Source organism: Anas acuta, chromosome Z (assembly GCF_963932015.1).
Source record: "Anas acuta chromosome Z, bAnaAcu1.1, whole genome shotgun sequence".
Classification (NCBI taxonomy): domain Eukaryota; kingdom Metazoa; phylum Chordata; class Aves; order Anseriformes; family Anatidae; genus Anas; species Anas acuta.
Window position 1 is genome coordinate 29043641 of NC_089017.1, and position 12279 is coordinate 29055919.

The window sequence follows — 12279 nt, forward strand, 5'->3', positions numbered from 1 at the left end:
TAAGCAAATGATATAGGTATGACAGTTTTAAGCAGCCTGTTTGCCTTAAAATTAATGAGCATTGTGTGTTTTCATCAGGTGGAAAGTGTACTCCAGTAGCTGTGAATACCTCAAGAACACACCAACTCTGATAGGAAGTCATATTTGAAATATTTCCATTATCACGTGGAAGTCAGCTGAAAACGTCCAGAAGAGATTTTTTTTCCCCAGTATATTTTGCTTTTTTTCTAATCAGCTGTACCTCAAGGCATTAAAACAGATTTACTAATGGTTAACCATGTTTACATGGTCATTTTAACACAGCTATTTGCAGCGTTTTTACGATAGGTTTGTTTTTTGTAGGTGTAAAGAAAAAGCACCAGCACAGAGTGTGCGTATTTGCTGTGGAGGCAGAAATAATAGTTTCTCTGGACTCAGGGTCAGTCACAGCACCAGTGTTGAATGTGGAACAATGCACTATTCATCTCTCATATTGCATCTTCCTTTGACATTAGTTATATTCTTAGTATGGACATATGTGTCATTTGAGTATTTCTTTAAAACGCATATTTTTTGAAAGTGTGGCTATGGTTAGAATAACAGTTACTTAGAAATCCTTCTGATTTTAGACTGATTCATTTTCTTATCAGTATAAACTGATACTACCTTTACATTTTTCTGTACTTCTGTGACCTCTGCACAGCCAATCTAGATACAAGAGAGTGAGCCATGTTCTAGTGAAGACAGTGACAAAATGTTTAGATTTCAGCTACAGCTGAAGACCGTTTAGTTTCTGGGCTATAAAGACAAAGCTTGATTTTCAGAGTCCTACCTTCTAAAAACATATACTCTTACTACCTTAGTCTAACATAGGGTGTGGATTTAATTCTTATAGTGAATTTCATTTCATCTTACTACCACAACTCCACCTCCAGAAATATCACAAATACAAAACTGCCAACACAACAAATAGGCAAGCATGTAGTTTGTGTTGTTAGAGACTTTGTACAGTAAGAGGTTTTCCCACTTGTGCCTTGTGGTCAATGTCCCACAGTAATGCTCATTCTTAGTAACAGTTACAGCTATGTGAGTTTTTCAGAGAGTTTTCTGTATTTCACACCAGTCCACACGATCCAGTGAACTGTTCTGAACATGTCCCCTTTTGATTGTTTCCCAAGAACCTCACTGTACCTGGGTTTTACCAAGATGAAACAAAATAAAAACATTAGCACTGCTGGTACATCTTTGCACAAAACAGTTTTTAGATTGACACATACCATAATTATGAATTCACATGTTCCTTTGCACTTCTAAATAAAAAGAAAGCCAAATAATAGGACTGAATGAAAGTTATCACTGCAAAGTAGTTTTTACCTCAGCAAATCCAGGACACTTACAAGTTGTCAGCTATATGCAGCTGGAAGGCTTTGGTCTTTTTTTAGCTTGGCCAAATCAAATTCCTTCCCTGGGACTGAAGGAGCCCAGAAAGTCTGCAAAAAATATTTGGCCTTCTTTCCTCTTTATTTTACATAAAAGGAACAGAAGTATTTGCAGTACGTTTTTGCAGAAAACATTTAATTTTGTCATTTTCAATATTTCTAATCTGCCATCCATTGATGGGGTAGGAGGCTGAATGTAAGTCTGCAGTTTGGTAGCAAGCACCTTAAATATATCTTGATGAAACAGATATAAAGAAATTCTCACTCAAGGTAGATCTTTTGTGAATACCATACCAAACCTTATAAAATGTTGCATGAGTAGTCTTCAGGAGACTGGCATAAAGTTTTGTTGCATGTAACTTCCATTAATTTTAAGTGGAGGTCCCTGAACAAAAGAGTAATTACATCAAGCTTATGTTGCATTCAACATTTTAAATGTTTTCACTCTGAAGTTGCCTCATGTCAAACAGAATTACCTTCTCATTGCACACGATTTTACTTCTCACATTCTAGTACATGCCTATACAGAGCATACATGGAGCAAATTGTGTCTCTGCTCTAGATCTGCTTGTATCCCCCTTCAGCATTACTTCACCAAAGAATTTGGCCACCAAGCTTTCTGTTAAATTTGTCTTATATGTCCCCTGCTATTAATGTGGAATAAAAGTATCCTATATATAAAATCACCCTGAAAATAAAATTCTTCAAAATATTTTGTGTCTCCTTAAAAAAAAAAAAAAAAAAAAAAACAAAACAACAACAACAAAAAAAAACCAACAAGCATTTATATTCTTTTTACAGGTTTTCCTTACCAAAAAAAAAAAAAAAAAAAAAGCCTTCATTTTTTTTCTTACATTTTAAATAAGCCTGCATCTGAAAAAAAAAAAAAAGGTGGAAAAATGTTCCCATAAAAATCTTTAAGTATGTCCTTTGCAAAACTTATAAATGCTTTCTGAACAAAACTTAGGTACTTTTATTCATATCTAGCTCTCTCATGACTGCTGTACTCAGATTTCAATCTCTGTTGCAGTCAAATATTCTTTCCACACACTGTGTATCTCACTATAAAACAAAGTCATCAGCTCCCAGAGCAGAGCTGTCTCCAGAGAAAATCGTATGGATATGAGACAAGTTTTTGCCACGTTATTATGTCTTTTAGAAAATGCATTGTTAAAAATGATGTTTAAAAAAAAAAATAAACACAAAAATAAAAAACAAAACCAAAATGAGAACGGAGATCTTGACTTGTGAATTTCTACATGGCATAGTCATTTTATAAACGAAAGAAAGGAAAAGGTGAAGAGAGGCCCACAAACCTCCTTAATACTGTATAGCAGGAACACAGATCCTGCCATATGAGCCTCGCTGGGGAAATTTAAAGAAGGAGCTCTAGCAATGTAACGTGATTTGGCAAGAGCTGAATTTGAATGTGGTTGTGAGGTCCCCACAAGCAACATATGCTTTTACTAAGCTGCAGTATTCCTTCCTTTCATAGCCCAAGCTTTTAAGCTATTACTTTGTATTTTCTAAGATTATATAGTTCTACGCCAAACCAAAGTCGTTAGCTCTGGATAAAACCATCATATTATGAAATTACAGCTCATCCAAAGGAAGACAGAAAAAGTGGATATTTAATTCTGACCTCTTTAAAAAAAAAATAAAAAAAAAAAAAAGAAAAAAAAAAAGACAGAGAGGAGGGAGGAGAGAGTGAGGGAGGAGTGGAAGGGAAATGGCTGCTTATGATTATGAGTTGAACTTTGAACTTTTTTCTATTCCTCTGGCCAGGCATTATTTATTTATTTATTTATTTATTTTTAAATACCTTACCAGAGTTAAAATTTGAAGTATACACTGAGGATGAAAACATTTACTTACACGGCTATGGAAAATTAAACATTAAAATGGAAAAAAAAATTTACTTCCAGACACAACTGGAGATTAAAACATGTCTAAAAGTAAAGCTGCCAATCTGCAATTTGGAAACAAAGAACATTCTTTAATTTTTTGCTTCCCACCTGATGAGTGAGATGACAGTTCTGCCTAGGAAAGCTCAGGCATGTCCTCAAATTGTTCTGCATACTTTTACTTCCTGTTTTCTTTGTTATGTGAAAGCTTCCTTTTCAAATCACTTTAATTTAATGATGTTAATAACATCACCCCTTTTTTCCCCGGTATGATTATTAATACCACCTCAGAAACATGCCAGGACAGGAAGAACATCTCTCACACATGAGCTCCCAGAGTTACAACACCAAGAGAACAAGAATGCCTATTCCCTTCATCATGGGATTGCACACAGGGTGAAGACACGCACAGCTAACAGTGAAAGCGTAAAGGCTACCGGGAGGATTACCCAGTTTCAAATGATACTTCAGAGACAGCTGTCACTGGGCTAATGTAGTGACAGAGCCCTGCTGTAGGGCAAGGCCTGCCTTGGGACATTGCTGAGGATGGCATGTTGCCATAAGGCCTGTCTTGCCTGCAGAAGAACCATGTCACAGAATGGTTTGGGTTGGAAAGGAAATTAGAGACCAACTAGTTCCAACCGCCCTGCCATGGGCAGGGACACCTCCCACCAGACCAGGTTGCTCAGGTTCTCATCCAACATGGCCTTGAACACCTCAAGGGATGGGGCATCCACAGCTTCTCTTTGCAGCCTGTGACAGTGTCTCACCACACTCTGAATGAAGAATTTCCTCCTAACATCTAATCTAATTTAATCTTCCCTCTTTTAGTTTAAAACCATTCCCCTTTCTCCTATTATTATCTGAACTTGTAAAAAGCCACTCTCATCATTTCAGTAAGTCCCCACTTTTCAGTAAGTACTGAAAGGTCACAATGAGGTCTCACCAGAGCCTTTTCTTCTCCAGGCTGAACATCCCCAGCTCTCTCAGCCTGTCTTCATAGCAGAGGTGCTCCAGCCCTCTGATTATCCTTGTGGCCCTCCTCTGGACCCACTCTAACAAGTCCGTGTCGTTCTTGTGCTGGTAGCCCCAGACCTGGACACAGTACTCCCAGTGGGGCCTCACAAGGGCCACAGAGGGGTACCTGCTGGCCACTTCTCTGTTGATGCAGCCCACGATGCAGTTGGCCTTCTGGGCTGCAAGTGGCTACTGCTGACCCAGTTCAAAATTTTTATCCACCAGAACCCCCAAGTCCTTCTCTGCAGGAGAAGAACTGCTCTCAATGAGTTCCTCTCCCAGTCTGTGCTCCTGTCTGAGATTGTCCTGGCGCAGGTGCAGCACCTTGCACTTGGACTTGCTCAACCTCATGTGGTTCACACAGGAACCCACGACAACTCTCAGCATTGCACTCCCAATCCTAACCTTTCTTGTTCTTAATTCATTGTGGAATGCCACAAATAGTGCCCAGAACACTGGAAGTGTTACCTGTAAGTGTTAAAGTCAAAGTCTTTAAAAGTTGCCATGTTTTAGGCATCTTCAGAACAAGATTCCCAACTAGAATTAAAAAAAAAAAAAAAGTTATAAACTAGCATGAAGATCAGTTCAGTCTGTCTTCTAATGAAAGACCATTATAGAAATAATATAAATTTACACATATGAATCTGTATTTTTAAGAATGGGTATGTAGGGATATAAATCTTTCTGTCAGAACCACCTCAAGCACTGAGAAGTTTCAGGCCTTCCATTAGACCCATTTTCTCATTAGACCTATTTCTCGTAAGAAAAATCTAACCAACCCAAGGCTTCGGGAAGTTCAGATATGATTCCAAAGCTGGCATCTTGCATTCTTTCCCATTTATGGTGCAAGTACCTATCCCCTAGCCTCCAGGCATAATAATCACTTAAAAACAAAATTAATTAAGACAGATACCAACTAACTCACAAATAGCAAACAATCCCTTGATTAAATGCCAGAAGCTACCAAAAATTTGAAGGATTGAAATTATTTGCAAATAACAAACAACTCCTTAATTAAATACCATTAACTACCAAAAATCAAAAGAATTGAAAAGACACAAATATTAACCAGTCTTTAGGGCATGATATGCCTCTCAAATTTATGTTATGTCTGATGCAAACAGTTATGTCTTGCATGTTGCCCTCTATATCAGAAGAAACAAATGATGTACCATTTAATGACAAGTACTCAAAAAATGTAGTTATATGTTTCTGAGCTTCTGCTTCTAAATCTCCCTCTAAATGTAGCAAGTGTATTAATTTAGCTAATCTGTAGTCCAATCCTCTTTCAATAAACTAGTGGAAGAAACACAGTGCTGTTGCATTTGTAAACATATTTTCTTTCTTCAGATCTTACCGTAGGCAGCTTATTGGTCTAGGATATTATAAGAGAGAAAGCATAAGCCAAAAACATTTAAAGACCAGAATATTCTCAAGTTCTCTGGTGTTCCTTTAATAACTGTGACTGTAGGGGAAAAAAAAAAGCACATCTCCTGTGATACTGTCAAGAAATGTACACCACAGTGATGACTGGCACATTAAGCATTATATTTGTGCATGGCAAGAACATTATTTTAAAGAATTTTGCTTTTTTTTTTCTCTGTCACTTTCAATATTACAAAATAACATTTCTTGACTTAAAAATCCACATGGAAAACTGTCAAAGTCTTCCTTGTTTCATATTTGCTTGTTTCATTATCAATCAGAATCATTATGTTGATATCAACAACCATAAGGGAATTGAACGTTAATTATCTTGTCTAGTGGTCAGAGCCTAAAACTGATAATATTATTAGCAAAGAGCTAGCTCACACAGGACTTCTGTGTGACCTTGTACAAACTAGTCCAAGCTAAATGACTTTCTCCATCTATAAAGCAGATTAATGATATCTGTGTACTGTATTACAGCTCTCTGAAGATTGATTCAGTTAATCTGCAAAATGTTTCAAGGTTTTCAGACCAAAAGTTATGGAGGAGCATTATAAATGAACACTTCTGCAACAGACAATGAAAAAAAAAATCATGATACAAAGTGGTTCCTTTAACAGTTAATGATTTACAAATAATAATAATCTACTACGTATGTAAAAGGATATTTAGAAGAAATATTAAATACTCTGCCAGTACTTACTGGGCTTCCAAGTTTATTTCTGTAAGAATTCTAAAAGCATTCATTCCAAAGTTTTTGAAATAAAATTAAAAGTGTGTGCCTTTCTTATTAACCTGCAATAATTTAACAATTTTCTGTAGGGTATTTTTATTACTCTTTCTTAAGTACTAAGACTACTTGCTAATTTCAACTACTTTTCACATTTTTGCTTTTGGCAGCTCTTCTATTATATACATGTAAAACAATAGTTTTGCTGGGTTTTCTTTTTTAATACTTAACAGGAAGCTGAAACAGAAAGCAGTTGGAGAAAGATTTGAGTGGAATTTTGACAATGAGAAAGAGGTTAATAAAATGTCTTCCTCCATAATACAACTTTTCTTACTCCAGTAAAAGGTTTTTGTTTCAAGTTGGCAAAAAAAAATAATCCTAACACACTTATTCTTTATTCTATTCTGTAATTTCACACCATAACAGCTTCTTCACTGTGCATAACAATGACAAGTTTTTACTGTATATTTTTGTATCCTTACAAGATCCATTGTGACTTGCTTCAGAAATTAATCAATGTTATTTCAAGGAGTTGGCTTTTTTCTTTTTTTTCTTTCTTTTATTTTATAAAAGATCAACAAGACACAAGAAAAGATATCCCTTACTTGATAAAGAACAAATATTGTTAATTTGTTTTACTTGTATTCATATTCGTTGATCCACTTGTTTACTATCAGCTCATACATTTTCAATAGTATATTAATACAATATCAGTGTAGAATCTATCCATTGCTAATATGTACAGGATGAGAACAAATCTTAAAAAATGTTTGGATGTGCTACATTTATTGGGGTCCCTTCTTTTATGTTGTGTTGTGTGTTGTGTTGCATATATCTGCAAAGCAATGGCATTACAAATTTAACTTCCATCAGTGAAGCCTATATTGAAATCAAAAAGTCAAGGTTTGCATTCTGCATTTTGCAATACTTCTTGTAATAGAGACTATCAGATCAAGGTGAGTTGGCAAGCTGATAATGCAGGAAACGGTAAAGAATTGAATCATGTTTCCATGCTCTGCTGGTTGACTGCGGCAAGACTTGAAGTGTTGACTTAAAGAAAGGAGCACTCAAATATTCTGGCATAGTAAGGGAGGATATTCACTGTCTTGAACCATGACCCCTTTATTTTACTAGTTATACCAAAACTGAAGCTTGAACTGGTAAGCAAACCATGGGAATAAGATTCACAGGTGCAAAGCTTAATATGCTAGACTTTATATTCTTTCTTGAAGTTATATCTACTCATTAATTGAAGGGGGATAATGTTCACCCAGTTAATATGACTGCTGAGCATTTAGTATCTCAATGAGTGGAAAATGAAATAAAATGTGCAAGCAGAAAACACTCAGCCACAATGAATGGGTAAGACGCAATACAGAGGCAACCAAATAACACTGAAGTCACCTGCTAACATCACTTTCTTTCTTGCCCACTCTCTTTTTCCTTACCCCATCTCCCAACATTTTTTAAAAGCCCAGCCAAGCTGCAGGTATCTAATCTTATTTGCTGTACCTCATTCCAACAAGAGAAATCAAGCATGGATAACAGCCCTTTCTCCCCCAAACACACATATATTCACTTGCCAGTAGATTTGAGGCTTCTGTTCAGATCCAAGACTTTGTCTTTCTCCTTCCTCTGCCAAGCAAAATACATGCGGTAACACTTAATTAGGTTCCGATTCAGATTATATAGTCTCAATGCTAAGAACAAGGCTTCAGCTGCCCAACTCCCAGTAGCATGGTTAAAGCCACTAATATCAAATAGGGAACATAACCCTTCACTTAGATTTAATACAGAGTGTCGTTGTAAGTTAAATAATTATCAAGTGATTATTAAACCTCAACTAAAGATTAACAAGTGTTATTAATTGCATAGCCATTAACTGTCTATAATTATGTCCTTTGCAATCAGTTGGCATTTATTCATTAGTCTTACATAGTGCCATCGTAGCTTTGAACATTATGCAACTATTTGATCCTCATTAGGGATATTTTAATAGTCTTAAGTTATTTGTATTATAAGAAATAGCCATCTTAATTAATTTGCATTTTATGTGCTTTTGAAAACCAATATTCAAAATGCTGACTAGTGGCCACATTAGAGGGTGATGAGTCATATTGAGCTTAGCATAGTATTTACATTTGCTTTGCACAGAATAATACAAGCATATATATATATATATATTCTTACATGGGGAAACATTTTATAAGCAAAACCTCAGATTTTGATGACATGAAATAGTGAAGCAGCTGACACTGAAAGCAACATTATCTGGTGTTGCAAAACTTAATGCTGTTGACTTGTTTCTGAGAAGCACATGTGTAGGGTGCTACAAGCATCAGTGTAGGTGCAGTATGAAATGTGATGAATAGGAGAGGAAGCAAGGCAATCTGATCCCCCATCCATGAAAGCGCTGTGGTGCAGTCATTCAGTGACTGCTGCCTGAAAACAGAAGCAATGCTCAAACAAAGGTCACTAAAGATTTACCTCACTGGCTGGTAATCTCACATGAGCTCCTCTTTACCTTGGCCAACTTTCTGATTTGCCATGTTATACCCATTTATTTATTTATTTATTTATTTTCTGTTTTCTTTTATCAGCATAAGGCATGATATAATCCTTCTCAATAAGGAGTGGACATTGCTTCATTACACTATTGTCTACAAAGAGGATTTCTTTATATCTGCATTGGACGCAACAATTTTCAACTCCTGCAACCTAGCTGTTGTGGGTTTTGGTCAAATTCTTTCCTTTCAGTTTTTTTAGTTCCATGCATGTAACTATTCTGTCCCATACAATACCAGTCTTTCCAGCTCAAAACGAAATGACTTATAGCTTGCTGGAAACAGTCAGACCTGGCTGCAAAACCAAGGAGGAGGAGGAGCGGAAGGGAAGGAGGGAGGGAGGATGGCAGGAAGGCAGGAAGGCAGGAAGGCAGGAAGGCAGGAAGGCAGGAAGGCAGAAAGGAAGGAAGGAAGGAATGAAGGAAGGAAGGAAGGAAGGAAGGGAAAGAAAGAATGTAACCTGTCAGTGGGAAGACTCTGTTAGTACTCTGAGACAACACAGAGACATGAAAACTCACTGTTCCTAACTGCAAATCAGAGCATCTAACACTCCCCACACAAGGCTTTCAGATCCTGATCATGTTTCTGTCTTTCACATTGTATGCATTTATAAAACAAGGGTTCTGTGTAGTACAACTGTAGTGCCAGTTGTCATGGAGAGGGGCTGAAACATCACTTGAGTGCAAATGGACTATTCTAGATCTTTTCCTCACATCCTATTGGAGACTGTACTAATTCGTGTCAATAAATAAATAAATAAAATAGTGATGATCCAGGCATGTATCATTGTTTTTATTGTTTTGTAAAAGTCACATTTTTCCTGGCAGACACACTAGAAAGCAACAATCTGTATGGGCCTTCCCCTCATGCACCCAGCTAGGACATCTGCATCCATGTGCATCCATAGCTCCATCACAACAGTCAGCTTTGAAAGGTGTGGAGAGAATTTCTTAGGATGTTAAATTCACAAAGACTGACAGATCAATTTTTGTGTGGAGTTTTAAGCCTTACTTTACAATGGAGAGTTTTGTTCATCTCCTGAGATTGTCTGGAGAGAGTTAACGTATGTAGTACCATGCAAACTCTGGAGCACCAGGTTTTGGTAGCACCATGGTCCTTCCTGTTTCTTCTCTAGATACCTTTGATTCTTTCTGACCACAAACTTGCTTAATCCAGTTGACAGTTTATGGATGAAGGTACGGACAGCTAAATGAAATTGTAATGGCCTGCAATGCACAGAAGGTGAGCTGGAATGATCTAACGGTCTCCTCTAGCCTATTAGATAAGTCTCGGGAAAACAAACATCATAAGTACTCCTTCGTGGATATTTTTTTCTTCCTTTTATTGCTAAGTTGACAGTACTTCTGTGTGCCAATCAACTATAAGTATGTCAGATTGATGAAAAACTGTGGAGTTTTTATCCTTGGCTCACCCCTAAATGGGCTGTTTCAATCATGTGGCAACATCTAAAGCAAGAGCATTTCTGTCCTCTCTCTGCTATCTGCTGATAAAATTAAACTGGTTAAATATTGTCTCCTTATATAAGAAGTAGGAAAATAAAAAATCTGCAAGCAAGCTGTTCCAGACCAGCCATTTTGTTACAAACTAATGAAATTACATCACTGGGCAATGACAGACCCAGCCCTTCACAGTGACCACATTAAACCCCGAAGCTGTTCAGCTCCTCTCTCACAACTGTCTCAGACTACAAGTAGTGACAGTTCAGAAGATTTAGAGGGTGGAAAATGCCTCTGCTTTGACTTGGCACTGAAAAAAATGAGACCAATTATATTTATTAAAAAAAAAAAAAAAAAAAAAAAAAAGGATTTCAGTCTAACAGTAACAAATGAAAGTTATATTTTCTCATTTGTAAAGACTTTCCATGCAGAGTTAGCTGACTGATTAACAGGCATCATTAAATTACTGTATTTTAAATGCTGTAATGTACTCAAGTGTTGGCTTGCTCTCCTCCCAAGACCAAGGATATGAAACACATTTGCAACTCTATAAAGACGCTTCTAAAAAAGAAAGTCACAAAGAACACATGGCTATTTCCTCTCGTGAAGTAAGCTGGTATGTCTCCAGTGGCTTCAACAGAGCAGACATGATTTATACGAGCAGAGGATGGGGCCCATAGTATCTATTTTTTCTCACTGGCTCTGTATATACAAAGACATTCAGCCAGTAAGAAAAAGATGGTAAAATGTACTAGGACTATGAAACATGAAAAGTACCTCTGAAAAATACCCTGGGAATATATTTAAGGATCACATGTACACACATTGATGAGATAAATTCCCTGCAACTGATCATGAAAACCTACTTGTGCCTCCCTGAAAGGTTTAGGGAACACAGCCTGACAGGGAAGACAGATCTGATGAAGGGGCATGCAGGTTAAAACATTCACCTAGCTTGGGAACAACTGGAACAGACCAAAGACAAGCAGTATTTCTGAACAACGTCTCTTGCGCTTGGAAACTTGGTCTCCAATAGACTAAAATCTGAAATCTCTCATTGCATAACATGTTGATTTTCCTCAGAACTCATCAAGTATCTTTCAATGTATCTCAGAGGTCACTGTGAGGTTAGCACATAAAATAGACCACCTACATAGGGAAACTGCCATGCTTTTTGCAGTTTACTTTGTCAAAAAAAGGACAAAGGAACTGTTTTAATGAGGTGTTTTTCAGTTGTCTTTTGTTTCATATTTTACACAGGAAAAAGGAAAATGTTTCTTCAGTTCAGGGCATCTGAATCATATTTCCAAGGGGACAGGCACTTTTAGGACAGTAAGTTCTGAGGTATAAATAACCTTCAGTGAATTGAACTGTAGTCATTTATTTTTTTTTTGTTTTTCTTTTCATATGTGGAAAAACAGCTTTCAAAAGTTGTGCAGCAGTTCTGCTGTGGCTAAATGTTACAGCTATGTTTAAAGTAAAGATGTCTTGGCATTTTACAGCTCAGAATGAATAACTGGACAATACAGAACATTATGTTTGATGAGAAACTCAGCTGTATCAATGAATGCAAATTTATTCCAGCTTTCTGCATATAGTCAACATCCTTGGTTTACAAATTGCACAAGACTCTCATGGTGTGGAAGTTCAGTCCAACAGTTAAGTTCTAACCATCAAAAAGGGGAGATGGGGAACAGGAAAAAAGAAACTTTTGGAGCTGAGGAAACATACACCGATTCATTGAACTGACCCATGTACCCA